The sequence below is a fragment of the Lactuca saligna genome, chromosome 5 (genome assembly GCF_052625555.1).
Source record: "Lactuca saligna cultivar CGN05327 chromosome 5, ASM5262555v1, whole genome shotgun sequence".
In the NCBI taxonomy this organism is placed as follows: domain Eukaryota; kingdom Viridiplantae; phylum Streptophyta; class Magnoliopsida; order Asterales; family Asteraceae; genus Lactuca; species Lactuca saligna.
The window spans coordinates 121,761,196-121,778,772 of NC_136421.1; the positions used below are offsets into that span (position 1 = coordinate 121,761,196).

Below are 17,577 nucleotides of genomic sequence, written 5' to 3' on the forward strand. Positions count from 1 at the left end.
TCATCTATGTAACGATAAGCATAGATCTCGATAGGGCTTCAGTCATAGGTTTGGTTGAGACTCATTGTTTGCTCATACACATACAAACTCGTTTCTCGTTATAGCAATAAACTTGTATTCATTAATAGCAATCAACTTTGTTTTATCATTAAAGCAATGTACTTGTACTTACGAAAAGCATTATTGTACCCTCGATTTATAAACTTGTGATACTCACCAACTACTTTCATAGTTGACGCTCGTTTTACATGCTTTTTCAGGAGGTAATTAGTAAGTGGATGTAAAGATTCATCATCATAGAGCATGTTGCATCGTGTTGAAGCTATTATGAAGCTATATTTTGAACAATGTTATTTTGAAAAACTTGTATTTTGTTTCTTTTGAAGCTATGGGTTGTAAACTTTTAAATACTGCTATGGTGATGTATCTTTATCATTTGCATTGAAACCGTTATCGCTGTCATACCTTGCGTTTCCGCTTTAGCAAGGTGTGACAGAAGTGGTATCAAAGCTAAAGTTATAGAGAACATCGGTTTTTCTTTAAGAAAACACAACCTATAACTAAAACTTACAAAGAAATTCTTTTTACATCAAACATATTACTAGTATAATTAGGTCGGGAGTTGTATTATTGGACCTTGATTAAACATAGCTTGATCACCTATGTTTAATTAAGAAAAGATTTATACAAAGCTTGAGCTAATTATAATGGGAATATGTTCAACAAAAATATTTGAGAAAACTTTATTTCAAAATTTCAAAAGGTTAATTTTGGTGTGTGTAAGCATTGCATATTATAGGCATGCATTGTCATTTATTTCATATCTCATTGAAACTATGTCACAGTCCACTATGTCAACATCGTCATCTTCCCGCGCTACCGTCTCAGCCGATGAATCCGGCTACGTCACTGTTATCCCTCGACGTAATCCCCCCGCCTCGGTAGAAGAAGACACATCAGAGGATACGGAAGATACTGGGAACTCGGTGGAGATCAGCAATGACAACGCCCCGAGTTAACGACGCGAGGCATCACCGACATCGGTGTTGCCACAGCCACCGCTCTATGGACTTCACATTCAGAGGACAGCGAGGAAGAGTGTTCCCATTCCAGGAAAGATACCCGCCAGCATAGCAGGACACGGCACGACAGGACCTAGCGGGGCAGAACCCAGCGATGCAGGACCGAGAGCACCCTCACCTCAGCAAGTCATAGGGATACCTGTCAGACAACCAGGTATGACCCCGGAGGAGTCCCGGAGATTGCAGTCGATAGCAGCGGGCCTACGTCACAGTCTCACTGTGATAGCTGGGCATCGAGAAGTTTTGGATGAAGTCTTGGCAGGAATGGAAATCCTGTATCAGCATCCGATGGAGACTGCTGACACTGCTAGTGCTGCTAGACGAGAGGCAGGTCATGCGATGACAGCATATTATGTGTTTGGTGGGCTGTTCCTGATTGTGGTGTTGATGCTTCTTGTTGGGATAGCAATTGGCTTTTGGTTCTGATTTCAGTATTTTGTTTTATTTTGTTTTGAAATGAAAACCCATGTTGGGTGTCTTTTGGGAAAAATATTTAAAACTTTATTTTGGGATTGACGTATTGGTTTGGTTTTAAGATTATTTCAAATGGTAATGAAAAATTTTATTTTATGTTTGAAAACTTTTACTATGAGGTCAAACCCTAAAATTTATTTGGTAAGTGGTTGAATAAAAGAGATTTTTCTTTTCTTTCCTTTCTCAAATCTATATGCATAGTATTAATGCAACCCATTAATTTGACAACACTTACGGTTTTCAAAATGGTAGTGAAATACATATTATACATTATTTTATGTATTTATACGTATTTCTTCTCCTGTGTCATAGAACCATGTCAGGAAGGCCTAATCGCGGGCGCCCATAGAACGAAACGCCCGATGTTGCTCAAATGGTAGCACAACAACTCATGCAAGCAATCCCAAACATTGTTACTCAAGTAACTGCAGGACTTAATGCTAACCAAGGAAGTAGTGGAGGAAACCAGGGAAACAATGAAAGAGAATGCAACTACAAGTCCTTTATGGCCTGTAAACCTAAGGAGTTCCATGGAAAGGAAGGTGCGGTCGGGTTACTGAAATGGATTGACAGCATGGAGTCGGTCCTTCATATTAGCAAATGCCTCGAGCGCAACAAAGTTGAGTATCCATCTTGCCTATTCCAAGATAGGGCATTAACCTGGTGGAATACTCTAGTGCAAACCCGAGGCCGTACAGCAGCATATCAGCTAACTTGGGAAGACCTAAAGAAGCTGCTGATAGAGGAGTATTGTCCCAAGGATGAACTTCAGAAACTTGAATATGAATTCTGAAACCATTCTATGGTTGGAACACAAATAGAGAAGTACACAGTCCGATTTCATGAACTAGCAAAACTAGTACCTCACATGGTTACTCCTGAGGAGAAACGGATAGATCGTTACATCTGGGGTCTGGCACCAGAGATTCGGGGAATGGTTACCTCAGCAAACCTAGCTACCATTCAAAGTGCAGTAAGCCTATCAAATCGACTAACCAATGATGTGACAAGGATGGGAGCATCAACAAAGGAAAGCTCTAGTAGCAAGAGGAAGCCAACAAATTAGGGAGAGAAGAAGTATGGAGGCAAGTCAGGGAGGAAGCAGAAAGTCTCAAGAAACTTTATGGTAAGAGCCCAGGAGCAAGAACCAGTGAAAAGTCAAGGACAAGAAGTGCAGGAGCGAAAGCAGAACTCAGGGCCGCTTCCGAAGTGCAATAAGTGTAACTTCCATCACAAGGGAGCTTGCCCGGTGTGCCAAAACTGTAAGCAAACAGGCCATTACTCGAAGTATTGTAAGGTGAATAAGGAGGGAAAAAGGACATGTTACGAGTGCGGGAGTAATGATCATCTCCGTAGAGCATGTCCTAAACAGAACAATGGACCTGGTAACAATGGACAAGGCCAAGCCAGGCAAAACTTTCAAGGAAATCAAGTTGGACAGCCAAGAGGTGTAGCCTTTGTGATTGGTGCAGAAGAAGCTCGTCAGAACCCTGAAGTGAGAACAGGTACGTTCCTCCTGAACAACCATTTTGCATCAGTAATATTCGATGCGGGAGCAGATAGGAGTTTTGTATCTTTAGCATTTAGACCGTTAATTGGCTTGAAATCGGTAAAGATGAGGAATGCTTATGCTATTGAACTTGCTGATGGGTATGAAATTAGGGCTAGTGATATAATTCCTGGTTGTACTTTGAATTTAGCTGATAAACTCTTTAGCATTGACCTAATTCCTATAAAGCTAGGTAGTTTTGATGTGATAGTAGGGATGGATTGGTTATCCAAAAATAGAGCGGACATTGGTTGTTATGAGAAAGTCATCAGAGTGCCTCTCCCTAATGGAGAAACCCTTATCATACACGGTGAGAAGCCAGGAAGAAGTTTAAACATAGTATCAAGCGTGAAGGTTCACAAGTACCTGAAGAAGAATTGTATTGCATTCATGGCCCACGTGCTAGAAAGAGAACCTGAAGCTAAGCAACTCAAGGAGATTCCAGTGGTTCAAAACTATCCCGAAGTATTTCCAGAGGAATTGCTCGGTCTACCCCCTTATAGACAGGTCGAATTTCGGATAGACTTAATTCCCGGAGCGGCACCGGTAGCAAAAGCACCATATCGCCTTGCACCATCCGATATGCAAGAACTATCCGGACAACTTCAAGAACTTCTAGACAAAGGGTTTATTTGACCAAGTTCTTCACCTTGGGGAGCTCCAGTGTTATTCGTCAAAAAAAGAAAGATGGTTCGTTCCGAATGTGCATTGATTACAGAGAATTGAACAAGTTGACAATCAAGAATCGATATCCCCTCCCTAGAATAGATGACTTGTTCGATCAGTTGCAGGGCGCTTCCTACTTCTCAAAAATCGACCTTCGGTCAGGGTATCATCAGCTAAGAATTCACGAAGAGGACATTCACAAAACAGCATTTAGAACCCGTTATGGACATTATGAGTTCTTAGTCATGCCTTTTGGACTAACGAACGCACCCACTGTATTCATGGATTTGATGAATAGGGTCTGTAGACCATACCTAGACAGGTTTGTAATTGTATTTATCGATGACAAACTTGTTTACTCGCGGGCCAAAGAAGATCACAATAGACATCTAAAGCTAGTGTTGGAGCTGTTGAAGGAACATAAATTGTATGCCAAGTTCACTAAGTGTGAATTTTGGATTCGGGAAGTACATTTTCTTGGTCATGTGATCGGTGAAAGAGGAATCCATGTAGATCCAGCTAAGATAGAGGCAATCAAGAAATGGGAGGCCCCCAAAACCCCGACAGAAATACGACAATTCCTAGGATTAGCTGGGTACTACAGACGCTTCATTGAGAATTTCTCTAGGATTGCTCAACCATTAACATCTTTGACCCAAAAGGATAGAAAATTTCTCTGGGAAGAGAAACACGAAGAGGCATTTTAAATCCTGAAAAACAAGCTGTGCAATGCACCAATTCTGGCTTTACCAGAAGGATTAGAGAACTTTGTGGTGTATTGTGATGCGTCTCATCAAGGATTAGGATGTGTGCTAATGCAAAAAGATAAGGTCATTGCATATGCTTCCAGACAACTCAAACCGCACGAGAAGAATTATACCACCCATGATCTAGAACTAGGAGCAATAGTTTTCGCCCTTAAGATATGGAGGCATTATTTGTACGGAACCAAGTGCACCATTTATACTGATCACAAAAGCCTTCAGCATATCCTGGATCAGAAAATGTTAAACATGCGGCAGAGAAGATGGGTAGAGTTGTTTAGTGATTATGATTGTGAGATACGATATCACCCAGGGAAGGCTAACGTAGTATCCGATGCTCTTAGTAGGAAAGAAAGAGTGAAACCTTCCCATGTGAGAGCTTTGGGAATGGAAATTCTGTCACACCCCCGAACCAGACGGCAGAAACGTCCGAGGGCTATCGTGACTCAATTGAATACCATCACATTGCATATACATGAAACATAACATTATACATCACCAACATTTGGAATGATACAACTGGTAGCGTTTACATCCATTACATTGTTCCCAAAACATGACATTCTCAAAAATAACTGTTTGCTACTAAATTCAACCACAGCAAAACGTCATAGAGTACAATTCATCCTCCACTTTATCTGTTACCTGAGAATACAAGTATTTTGAAAAACTTCAACATATGAAATGTTGGTGAGTTCATAAGTAATGTTTGAAATCCAATGTTTGTAATGTTTTGAGAAACACCAGAAAATCCGATATTTTCTGAAAATAGTAAAAAAATGTGTGAAGATCCATAGGTATGCTTGTTTGTTTCTATACTTGTAAAATTTGTTCATTTAAAAATTTGTGTGTATTCCGAATCCGTATGTATTGAAATACCCTAGGAAAACCCGATGTTTTCCTAATTCGTACATTGAAACAATTGCAACGTGTGAAGTTGTCGGTACCAGGCGACGTTGGATTATTGTTGAGCATGATTATTTGCTACAAACACACGTTACACAAACGGCTAGTCTATAGCGATACTAACGATCCCGAAGGCGTCGTCCGTACTAATCACGTTCTCCAACCGCCCTGACTACGTGTAGTCCCACACCCGAAGAGAACGAGGACACGAAGGCCTCAATAACTCCATTAGCCGGTTGGGGATAAAAGGTACGAGGGGTCCCAGACCCGCCTCGCATGAAAAGGTAGACTTTACTAGCAATACCAAAGGACTCTTGGGGACCAGTAGTATACAAGCCATTGAAAGTCCTTTTACGTTATGTCGGATCGGTGAAACCCAACACTTCGTAAGAGAGAGGTCTTCGGGCCTTAAGATCAGGTCATTGGGCTAGCTAGGCTCAATGAACAAGATTTTACACTTTTGGGGCCCAAAGGTGGTGCGTAGACGTCTGTGCACACTCGCATGTATAGTGACTTCCCAATCGTTATCGTAATGTCGTAATGTCATAGTGTTGTCATGTTAGTAATTTCGGATTTTTATTGGTTCGAGACCGAACCAATTCATTTGACAACGACTTTTGGTGTTGTAATGTATTGTATTTCGTCGATAATTGTGGTATCATCATTGGATCAATTTGCATGTATTGCACTAGTCTTGAGAATTTTCTGTTTTCAGCCCCTCATTATTTGTAAAAATTTACTTTTTCAACCCTTTATTTAAAAACTTTCCGGTTTGGTCCTTAAATCAATTTTCTTGACATTTTAATACTAAAAATTATTGAAATAAGTATTTTCCAGCATATTTTTCATAGAAAACAGCTTAAGTCCCTGAATTTCAGTTTTTCTCGGCTATAACCCTTCTTTTTCGAAAGTTTGACAATTTTGGCCCAATTTGAAAATTTTTTGCAACTTTAGTCCTTTTTAAATTTAAAAAGCATTTTAACCCTTTGAAAAGGACTTGGAACACTTATAGTCCACTGTTTTACAGGAAAATGCACTTTTGACCCTCCAAAACAGAAAATCTCGCATAATGGGCCTCATTGGGCCTAAAATGTCATTTTTAGCCCATTAAGCTTGAAGTTTATGTTTTTAATCCTCTAAATAAGTATATTTCCAGAAATTTCTTTATTGAAACTGTTTTGACATAGTTCAACCATCAAAGTTCGTGATTTGTCAATTTAGGCCCTTAAAGTTTGTATTTTTCGCATTTTAGGTCCAAAAATGGTGTTTTTAGCTCAAGGAAATTGTTACTAAACCATATAACCACTTTTCTAGAAATACTTTGTATGTAGAAGCATAATTGATGCTAGAGTCTTTTAACTAGAGGTATATCTCGGTTTTGAGGGGTTTTATGACTATATCCAACATTATAACACACAAAAATCACACATATAAGCATGGAATCATACCAAGCATACAAAATACATATAGAACTACACTTTCACTTGTATTCGCCCCCCCCCCCCCCAAAAAAAAAAAAAAAAAAACTCATGAAAACCAAAAATACGGGGTATGAAGCTCACCTTGTTTGAAGCTTTCGGTTTTTGAAGAGAATATGGAAGAAAGTTTGGTGATTTTCGGCCTTAGCACCCCTTGATGAAGATCTCGAGTTTGGTGACTTCTAAGGTGCATGATCACAAGTTGGAATAGATTTAGAAGAGGTTTTTTGATGGAGTGAAGTAGCTAAATCATGGATATAAGTAAAAACTTACCTAAGATGATGATTAACTTGCAAGATCCTCTTGAAAGCTTCTTAGATTCACGAAAATTTTGAAGAAGGAGGGAGGATTGTTATTCTAGACTTAGAGAGTTTGGAAGAGATTTTTGTGGTGTGTGTGTGTTTGCTCGGCCGAGAGTGAGAGAGAGAGAGGAAGAAGAAATGATATTTGAGGTGAGGTTTGCATGGAGATATGAGTTTCTTGCATGGAAGTCCTTTAGTTAATAGTGAGGTGGCATGAGAAAGTCAAACCTTTCTCTTAGGCTTGTTTTGGGCCGAAAACATGGAAGGAAAAAGGAAAATTTGGGCTTTTTGCTCCTAAGCCCAATATTAGAGTTAGTCTTAGGTATTTATTGGCCTTATAAAATAAAATTGTGATTTTTATGTTTTAATAAGATAGATTAGGTTAATCATGGATCAAAGCTTTCAATTTATTTCATTCTAGGCCCAATATGGCCCATAATATTGAAATAAATGAATGTGGGTCCAATTAGAGCCCAATTAGGGTTCTAAGCCCATGATAGTCCAATTGGAAGCTTATTGGTCCATTTGGATCCAATAAGGGAGTTCTAGTCCAAAGTGGACCTAAATAAGAACTTCTAGGGTTTCCAATTGTTTGTTGACCATTTGAATGATTGTATGGTGTATTTGATTGAAATTTTGTTGTTACAATCATGGGTGTTACACATGTTCTTAAGCTTTTGATTCACTTTAGCTTGAGTGTATAGTTTACAAGACACAAAATTTCCAGTTGTGACATCATCCCCCCGTTAGAGGGAATTTCGTCCCGAAATTCTGTTGGAAAGCTAGATTTGAGAATGCTAGAATAGGTGAGGGTACTTTTGCTTCATTTGATCTTCGCGTTCCCAAGTGAATCTTGGCCCACGCTTTGCGTTCCACCGTACCTTCACGATGGGGATGCGGCTCTGTTTAGTATGCTTCACCTCCCTGTCCATGATTTCGATTGGTTCTTCGACGAACAGGAGATTCTCATTGATTTCGATTTCGTCAAGAGGAATGACAAGGGTTTCGTCTGATAGGCACTTCCTTAGGTTAGAAACATGAAACACGGGGTGTACACCATTTAGCTCTGCGGGTAGTTGCAGTCTGTATGCTACTGGACCAATTCGGGCGACGATTTCGAAAGGTCCAATGTATCGCGGATTTAGTTTTCCCCGTTTTCCGAAATGTATAACCCCCTTCCAAGGCGAGACTTTTAACAGTACTCGATCACCGACCTGAAATTCTAAGGGCTTTCGCCGTTTGTCAGCGTAGCTCTTTTGTCGGTCACGCGATGCTTGCAACCGAGCTTTGATTTGAACTATCTTTTCCGTGGTTTCACGGATGATCTCCGGTCCCGTTAGTGCTGTGTCCGTTGTGTGTGTTTTTGCTAGCTGGGTGTCACCTACTTCAACCCAACATAACGGTGATCTACATTTACGTCCGTAAAGTGCTTCGAAAGGAGCCACCTTGATGCTCGAATGGTAACTATTGTTGTATGAGAATTCGATTAAGGGTAGGTGGGTATCCCAAGACTTTCCAAAGTCTATCACGCATGCGCGGAGCATATCTTCGAGCGTTTGGATGGTTCGATCGCTTTGACCATCCGTTTGTGGATGATAAGCGGTGCTCATATCGAGGTTTGTTCCCATCGCCTTATGGAGTGATTGCCAAAATCGGGATGTGAACCTACTGTCTCTATCCAAGATGATAGATGTTGGTATTCCGTGAAGTCTCACGATCTCTCGAATGTATAGACACGTCAATCTCTCCATCTTGTACGATTCCTTAATTGGCAGGAAATGGGCAGATTTCGTCAGTCGGTCAATTATTACCCATATGGTATCTAATCCATCCGACGTTTTGGGTAGCTTGGTCACGAAATCCATAGAAATCCCTTCCCATTTCCACTCGGGAATTGCCGGTTGCTGTAACAATCCTGAGGGTTTTTGGTATTCCACCTTTACTTTGGCGCACGTAAGGCACTTACTGACATAAGTCGCGATTTCCGCCTTCATGTTAGGCCACCAATAGTGTTGTTTAATGTCCAAATACATCTTATCAGAACCGGGATGAATGGAGTATCGCGTCTTGTGGGCTTCCTTCATGACAACATCCCTGAACCCTCCAAGTTTAGGGACCCAAATACAGTTCATGAAATAGTATACTCCATTCTCCTTTGCTTCCAGGTTCTTTTCCATTCCGCGCAATGCTTCGCTTGCTCTATTTTCCGCTTTCATAGCCTCCGGCTGGACTGATGCAATTTGAGTGCCCAGATGAGATTGAATGGTTATCGAGTGCGTTTTCGTACGGCGATTAGTGTACTCTTTTCGACTTAATGCATCAGCTACCACGTTGGCCTTACCTGGATGGTACTTGATCTCGCATTCGTAGTCGTTTAGTAATTCCACCCATCTTCGCTGTCTCATGTTCAGCTCCTTCTGATTCAAGATGTGTTGGAGGCTCTTGTGGTCCGTGAAGATGGTGCACTTTGTACCGTACAGGTAGTGCCTCCAAATTTTTAGAGCAAAGACCACGGCTCCTAGTTCTAGGTCATGGGTCGTGTAATCTACCTCGTGCGTCTTTAGTTGGCGGGACGCATATCCTATCACTCTTCCATGTTGCATGAGAACACAACCTAAGCCCTGATTCGACGCGTTACAGTAGACCACAAAATCTTCCGTTCCTTCAGGCAAAGATAATACAGGAGCGCTACAGAGAGCTTGCTTCAAGGTTCGAAACGTAATCTCTGGTCGGTCTGTCCACTTGAATGGCACGCCCTTTTGCGTAAGCAAGGTAAGCGGCTTGGCGATCTTGGAGAAGTTTTGGATGAATCTCCTATAGTAGCCTACTAGGCCTAAGAACTGACGAATTTCTGTGGGCGTAGTCGGGGTTGCCCATCCTTCCACAGCTTTGAACTTAGAGGGGTCCACATGAATTCCGTCTTGGCTAACCACGTGGCCTAGGAAATTCACACCCCGAAGCCAGAACTCACACTTGGAGAGTTTGGCGTAAAGCTTTTCCGATCGCAGGGTGTCCAGAATTTGTCGTAGATGTTGGCCATGCTCCTCTTTGCTTCGAGAATAGACGAGGATGTCATCGATAAATACAATGACGAAGTTGTCAAGGAACGGTCGACAGATTCGATTCATTAGGTCCATAAATGCGGCAGGTGCATTTGTTAGACTGAAGGGCATTACGACGAATTCATAATGTCCATAGCGGGTTCGGAAAGCGGTTTTGGGAATATCCTCTTCTCGGACCTTGAGTTGGTGGTATCCAGACCGTAGATCTATTTTGGAGAAATAACTAGCTCCTTGGATCTGGTCGAATAGATCATCGATTCGTGGGAGTGGGTAGCGGTTTTTAACAGTGAGTTTATTCAACTCTCTGTTATCGATGCACATTCTGAAGGATCCGTCCTTCTTTTTGACAAAGAGCACCGGAGCTCCCCACGGCGAGTAGCTAGGTCGGATAAATCCCTTGTCCAAAAGTTCGCTGAGTTGGCTGGATAATTCCTGCATCTCGGCAGGAGCCAGCCGGTAGGGTGATTTAGCGAGAGGAGTTGCTCCTGGAATAAGGTCGATTCGAAACTCAAACTGTCTCTCTGGGGGTACTCCCGGGAGATCTTCAGGAAACACGTCCGGAAATTCACATGCTACGGGAATGTCTCGAACGTTAATCTCCTCCTTGGTTTTATCCACCACGTGAGCTAGGAACGCCAAATTGTTCCTTCTTAGATACTTCTGTGCTTTGATGCACGAAATGAGGCGAAGGTTCATGCTAGATTTGTCTCCGTAAATTACCAGGGTTTCGTGATTTGGGAGGCGAAGATGAACGGCCTTCTCATGGCACATAAGTTCGGCATGATGGGGGCTTAACCAGTCCATGCCGATGATCACATCGAAATTCCTAATTGACACTGGCATTAGATCTATTCGAAAGACGTGTTGATTAAGAGTTAGGGTACATCCGGTGTAGATTTCCCCAGTGGATTCGGTTCTCCCATTGGCCATTTCCACCGTATAGGTTTCATTTAGCTTTTGGGGTAGTTGTCTTAATAAATGCTTAAACTTATTGCTTACGAAGCTTCGTTCCGCTCCGGTGTCAAATAAGATGCATGCATAAGCGTGGTTTAAGGGAAACGTACCGGTAACAACAGAGGGGTCTTGAAGGGCCTCACCCTGACCCATGGTCAACATCCTTCCTATTCCTCCATTCCTTAAATTGCTGTTGTTAGGACAGTCTCGGCGGATGTGTCCAGTCTTTCCACATCCGAAGCAGGTGTAGCTAGGCCCTGCATTATTGCCGCTGGCATGGGTGTTGTTGTTGTTGCGAGGGTTGTTGCTGTTGGTTCCCTGATTTTGGTTATGGGGAGGGTAAGCCTTCCAGTACTTTGCGGTGTGACCCCTTCAGTTGCAACTGGTGCACTGAAAATCCTTGCATTCTCCATAGTGATGGAAACCGCACTTGTTGCATTTGGGAAGATTACCGGAATAAGGTCTGGAAGCATTTGAAGTGGCTGAGGTTGGAGCATGTGGCGCGGCTGGAACCGGTGCGGTAACAGCATTAACCACCACTGTCTGCTGCTTCTTGGAGGTGTCGGGGCCCTGGCGCCCCTTCCGCTTATTGTTCTTTCCCCTCTTGCCATCACTTTCCTTCGTCTTCTCAGTCTCCATTGGCTTCTCTCCCTTTTTGTTGTTATGGTCATACAATCTTTTTGCCAATCTTTTTGCACTGTCAAATGTTTCGGGATTTGCAGCTATCACATTCCCTTGAATTGGTGATGTGAGTCCCCAGAAGAATCGCTCAATCTTCTTTCCTTCCAAGGCGATCATACCCGGGCACAGCAGAGATAGTTCGCTAAATCTCGATATGTAGGCATCGATATTCGCGTTCTGCACAGTGAGGTTCCATAGCTCTTGTTCCATCTTCTGTATTTTGCCTCGTGGGCAGTACATTAAAATTTCTTTCATCTCTGTCCACGGCATAGAGTTGGCTACAGGGAGTGTCATGGATTCTACATGTCCGTTCCACCAAGTGAGTGCTTGATCCACAAAAGCGCAGGCTGCGAACTTCACCTTCATGTGCTCAGGGCAGTCGCATATCTCGAATACCGACTCCACCTTTTCGATCCATCGCTTAAGAGTGATCACCCCTCCAGGGCCATTAAAAGTTCGTGGTTTGGCGTTTGTGAAGTCCTTGTAGGTACATGTCTTGGTGAGTCCTTGATTTATTCCATTGTTTGAACTTCCGGCTCCTTGCCCATTGACTCCTCCATTGTTCCCTTGTTGAATTTGCGCAATCGCTGTAGTGACTGCTGCATATACAGCCGCCTGGAAAGCGGCTGAGTCAACTTCAGGTGGGGTTGGTCCTGGGTTTCCGCGAGCAGGTCGGGGAGGCATCTTTCTGTCACAATATGGAAAGATGTTGAGGGTATGTTGTTTCGGTGAGGTCGTGATCCTACTGACTAGGTGCATGGTACGAACATAAACACTACTACCATTGACCCATCAATAATAATTTCTCAACACATAGCAATTTGCAATATCGTAACAAAACACGTAAAAATTTATTAATATTATCCGCATTTGATACATGAAAATTTGCTCGTAGGAGCATACATGAGTGATACTAGTTCGACAGCATAACGACTCTATGAGTAGTGTAGTCACTTAAACATAGAGTCGGAGTACATAGCATATTTCCTAACGACCTACTATGATAAGTCTATCCCTAACCGCGATGAGCTGCGTTCGGAGGTGGTGCCGAGGATGTGGATGCTCCCTGAAGACGAGCCACCAAGCGTTCCGCGTCCCGGAGTCGAGACTCCCATCGAACCTGCCTCATGTGAAACTCTCGAAGGACGTCACGCGTCTCCTGCTCCGCACGCTCGGCCCTAGTCCTTAACTGGCGCACCTGATCGGCAGTGTCCTGGGCAAGGTCGCCCGTATTCCGCAACCGTTTCACCATGACTGGAAGGGCTCGATCGACCGGTCCTCCGTCTCTCAGGTCAAAGAACTTGCGCGACATGCTGTACGGGGGTCGCTGTCCCTGCTGTCTGCTCCATCTCCAAAGATCAATACCCCAGGGCGGTGTAGGACCAGTAGGGCTTACGCGATAGGCAGGTACTCTGATCGGGTAAGGGGGGTTGATGACTTCGGACTCCGCATCCGAATCACCCCCTTCTCCATCATCCGCATCCTCCTCGAGGCTTCCTTCATCCTCCTCTGATTCAGCCGGCTCGCCATCAACTTCGGCCTCCGGTTCCCCGTCAGATGCCTCTTCGGGGTCTTCCTCGGGCTCCTCCTCAGGCTCTTCCTCGGGCTCCTCCTCTAGCCATCCGTTGTTCCCCTGATTAGGGAAGTAGGGGTCTCCAGGGTGATGAAAACCAGCCATGTGGTCTGCGAGAGTGCGTAATTATGCTAACGTTATTCCTAGGATGCTACAATTATCGCATAGATCAAGTAGGCGTTCTCTTTTCGGTGGTAGGGGTATGGTTTTAGATTCCCTAGAAATCCCGATCTCATCAGGACGTGTGTTAGTTTTACGTTGGAGAGAATGTAGTTGATCAGGCTGCATTCACTCCTTGGTATCACTAAGAACATTTCCCGAATTAACCGAGACACTAGTATTATTTTTGTTTGGTTCGGCGTTATGTTCCTATTCCTAGTGCAAGCAAGGGTGTTTTATTTACTTGTTTTGTTCAGAGTTATGTTAGTCCCTCTTTTTGGTTTATATTTGCATATCCATGTGTGGCTAGATATGCTAGTTCACTATAAACAAGGCTCTGATACCAACCTGTCACACCCCCGAACCAGACGACGGAAACATCCGAGGGCTATCGTGACTCAATTGAATACCATCACATTGCATATACATGAAACATAACATTATACATCACCAACATTTGGAATGATACAACTGGTAGCGTTTACATCCATTACATTGTTCCCAAAACATGACATTCTCAAAAATAACTGTTTGCTACTAAATTAAACCACAGCAAAACGTCATAGAGTACAATTCATCCTCCACTTTATCTGTTACCTGAGAATACAAGTATTTTGAAAAACATCAACATATGAAATGTTGGTGAGTTCATAAGTAATGTTTGAAATCCAATGTTTGTAATGTTTTGAGAAACACCAGAAAATCCGATATTTTCTGAAAATAGTAAAAAATGTGTGAAGATCCATAGGTATGCTTGTTTGTTTCTATACTTGTAAAATTTGTTCATTTAAAAATTTGTGTGTATTCCGAATCCGTATGTATTGAAATACCCTAGGAAAACCCGATGTTTTCCTAATTGGTACATTGAAACAATTGCAACGTGTGAAGTTGTCGGTACCAGGCGATGTTGGATTATTGTTGAGCATGATTATTTGCTACAAACACATGTTACACAAACGGCTAGTCTATAGCGATACTAACGATCCCGAAGGCGTCGTCCGTACTAATCACGTTCTCCAACCGCCCTGACTACGTGTAGTCCCACACCCGAAGAGAACGAGGACACGAAGGCCTCAATAACTCCATTAGCCGGTTGGGGATAAAAGGTACGAGGGGTCCCAGACCCGCCTCGCATGAAAAGGTAGACTTTACTAGCAATACCAAAGGACCCTTGGGGACCAGTAGTATACAAGCCATTGAAAGTCCTTTTACGTTATGTCGGATCGGTGAAACCCAACACTTCGTAACAGAGAGGTCTTCGGGCCTTAAGATCAGGTCATTGGGCTAGCTAGGCTCAACGAACAAGATTTTACACTTTTGTGGCCCAAAGGTGGTGCATAGACGTCTGTGCACACTCGCATGTATAGTGACTTCCCAATCGTTATCGTAATGTCGTAATGTCATAGTGTTGTCGTGTTAGTAATTTCGGATTTTTATTGGTTCGAGACCGAACCAATTCATTTGACAACGACTTTTGGTGTTGTAATGTATTGTATTTCGTCGATAATTGTGGTATCATCATTGGATCAATTTGCATGTATTGAACTAGTCTTGAGAATTTTCTGTTTTCAGCCCCTCATTATTTGTAAAAATTCACTTTTTCAACCCTTTATTTAAAAACTTTCAGGTTTGGTCCTTAAATCAATTTTCTTGACATTTTAATACTAAAAATTATTGAAATAAGTATTTTCCAGCATATTTTTCATAGAAAACAGCTTAAGTCCCTGAATTTCAGTTTTTGTCGGCTATAACCCTTCTTTTTCGAAAGTTTGACAATTTTGGCCCAATTTGAAATTTTTTTGCAACTTTAGTCCTTTTTAAATTTAAAAAGCATTTTAAACCTTTGAAAAGGACTTGGAACACTTATAGTCCACTATTTTATAGGAAAATGCAGTTTTGACCCTCCAAAACAGAAAATCTCGCATAATGGGCCTCATTGGGCCTAAAATGTCATTTTTAACCCATTAAGCTTGAAGTTTATGTTTTTAATCCTCTAAATAAGTATATTTCCAGAAATTTCTTTATTGAAACTGTTTTGACATAGTTCAACCATCAAAGTTCGTGATTTGTCAATTTAGGCCCTTAAAGTTTGTATTTTTCGCATTTTAGGTCCAAAAATGGTGTTTTTAGCTCAAGGAAATTGTTACTAAACCATATAACCACTTTTCTAGAAATACTTTGTATGTAGAAGCATAATTGATGCTAGAGTCTTTTAACTAGAGGTATATGCCGGTTTTGAGGGGTTTTATGACTATATCCAACATTATAACACACAAAAATCACACATATAAGCATGGAATCATACCAAGCATACAAAATACATATAGATCTACACTTTCACTTGTATTCCCCACCCCCCCAAAAAAAAAACTCATGAAAACTGAAAATAGGGGGTATGAAGCTCACCTTGTTTGAAGCTTTCGGTTTTTGAAGAGAATATGGAAGAAAGTTTGGTGATTTTCGGCCTTAGCACCCCTTTATGAAGATCTCGAGTTTGGTGACTTCTAAGGTGCATGATCACAAGTTGAAATAGATTTAGAAGAGGTTTTTTGATGGAGTGAAGTAGCTAGATCATGGATATAAGTAAAAACTTACCTACGATGATGATTAACTTGCAAGATCCTCTTGAAAGCTTCTTAGATTCACGAAAATTTTAAAGAAGAAGGGAGGATTGTTATTCTAGACTTAGAGAGTTTGGAAGAGATTTTTGTGGTGTGTGTGTTTGCTCGGCCGAGAGTGAGAGAGAGAGAGGAAGAAGAAATGATATTTGAGGTGAGGTTTGCATGGAGATATGAGTTTCTTGCATGGAAGTCCTTTAGTTAATAGTGAGGTGGCATGAGAAAGTCAAACCTTTCTCTTGGGCTTGTTTTGGGCCGAAAACATGGAAGGAAAAAGGAAAATTTGGGCTTTTTGCTCCTAAGCCCAATATTAGAGTTAGTCTTAGGTATTTATTGGCCTTATAAAATAAAATTGTGATTTTTATGTTTTAATAAGCTAGATTAGGTTAATCATGGATCAAAGCTTTCAATTTATTTCATTCTAGGCCCAATATGGCCCATAATATTGAAATAAATGAATGTGGGTCCAATTAGAGCCCAATTAGGGTTCTAAGCCCATGATAGTCCAATTGGAAGCTTATTGGTCCATTTGGATCCAATAAGGGAGTTCTAGTCCAAAGTGGACCTAAATAAGAACTTCTAGGGTTTCCAATTGTTTGTTGACCATTTGAATGATTGTATGGTGTATTTGATTGAAATTTTGTTGTTACAATCATGGGTGTTACACATGTTCTTAAGCTTTTGATTCACTTTAGCTTGAGTGTATAGTTTACAAGACACAAAATTTCCAGTTGTGACAAATTCAGAGAAGCTTGAAATCTCAAATCATTAATGCCCAGGAGAAAGCGTTATGCAAGGAAAATCTTCCAGGCGATACTTTACATGGTTTGGAAGAAAGATTTGAAACCAAACCTGATGGAGTTCGTTATTTTAAAGACCGGGTCTGGATTCCAAGGGTTAACAACCTGAGAGACATGGTACTAGAGGAGTCTCATCGATCTAAATACTCCATCCACCCTGGAGCAGATAAGATGTACAAGGATCTTAAAGAGTACTATTGGTGGCCTGGAATGAAAAAGGATATTGCCTTGTACGTTGGGAAGTGTTTGACATGCTCAATAGTCAAAGCTGAACATCAGAAACCATCCGGGTTGTTGCAACAACCTGAAATTCCCCAATGGAAATGGGAGCAAATATCTATGGACTTTGTTACCAAACTTCCTAGAACTGCTAAAGGTCATGACTCAATTTGCGTCATAGTGGATCGACTAACGAAATCTGCACACTTTCTCCCCATTCGAGAAGATTTCAAGATGGAAAAATTGGCCCAAATCTACATCGACAAAATTGTTTCTCTGCATGGTGTACC

General features: G+C 41.8%; 1 long non-coding RNA gene across 1 annotated transcript; it reads right to left on the minus strand.

The window, feature by feature from the left end:
- Nucleotides 1–5,130: 5,130 nt before the first annotated feature.
- On the minus strand, nt 5,131–7,450 carry LOC145045414 (uncharacterized). Its single transcript, XR_013681822.1, has 3 exons — nt 7,193–7,450; nt 7,004–7,101; nt 5,131–5,180 (listed from the first exon to the last, which is right to left on the minus strand). It is a non-coding gene; the product is annotated as an uncharacterized LOC145045414 (long non-coding RNA).
- Nucleotides 7,451–17,577: the final 10,127 nt, after the last annotated feature.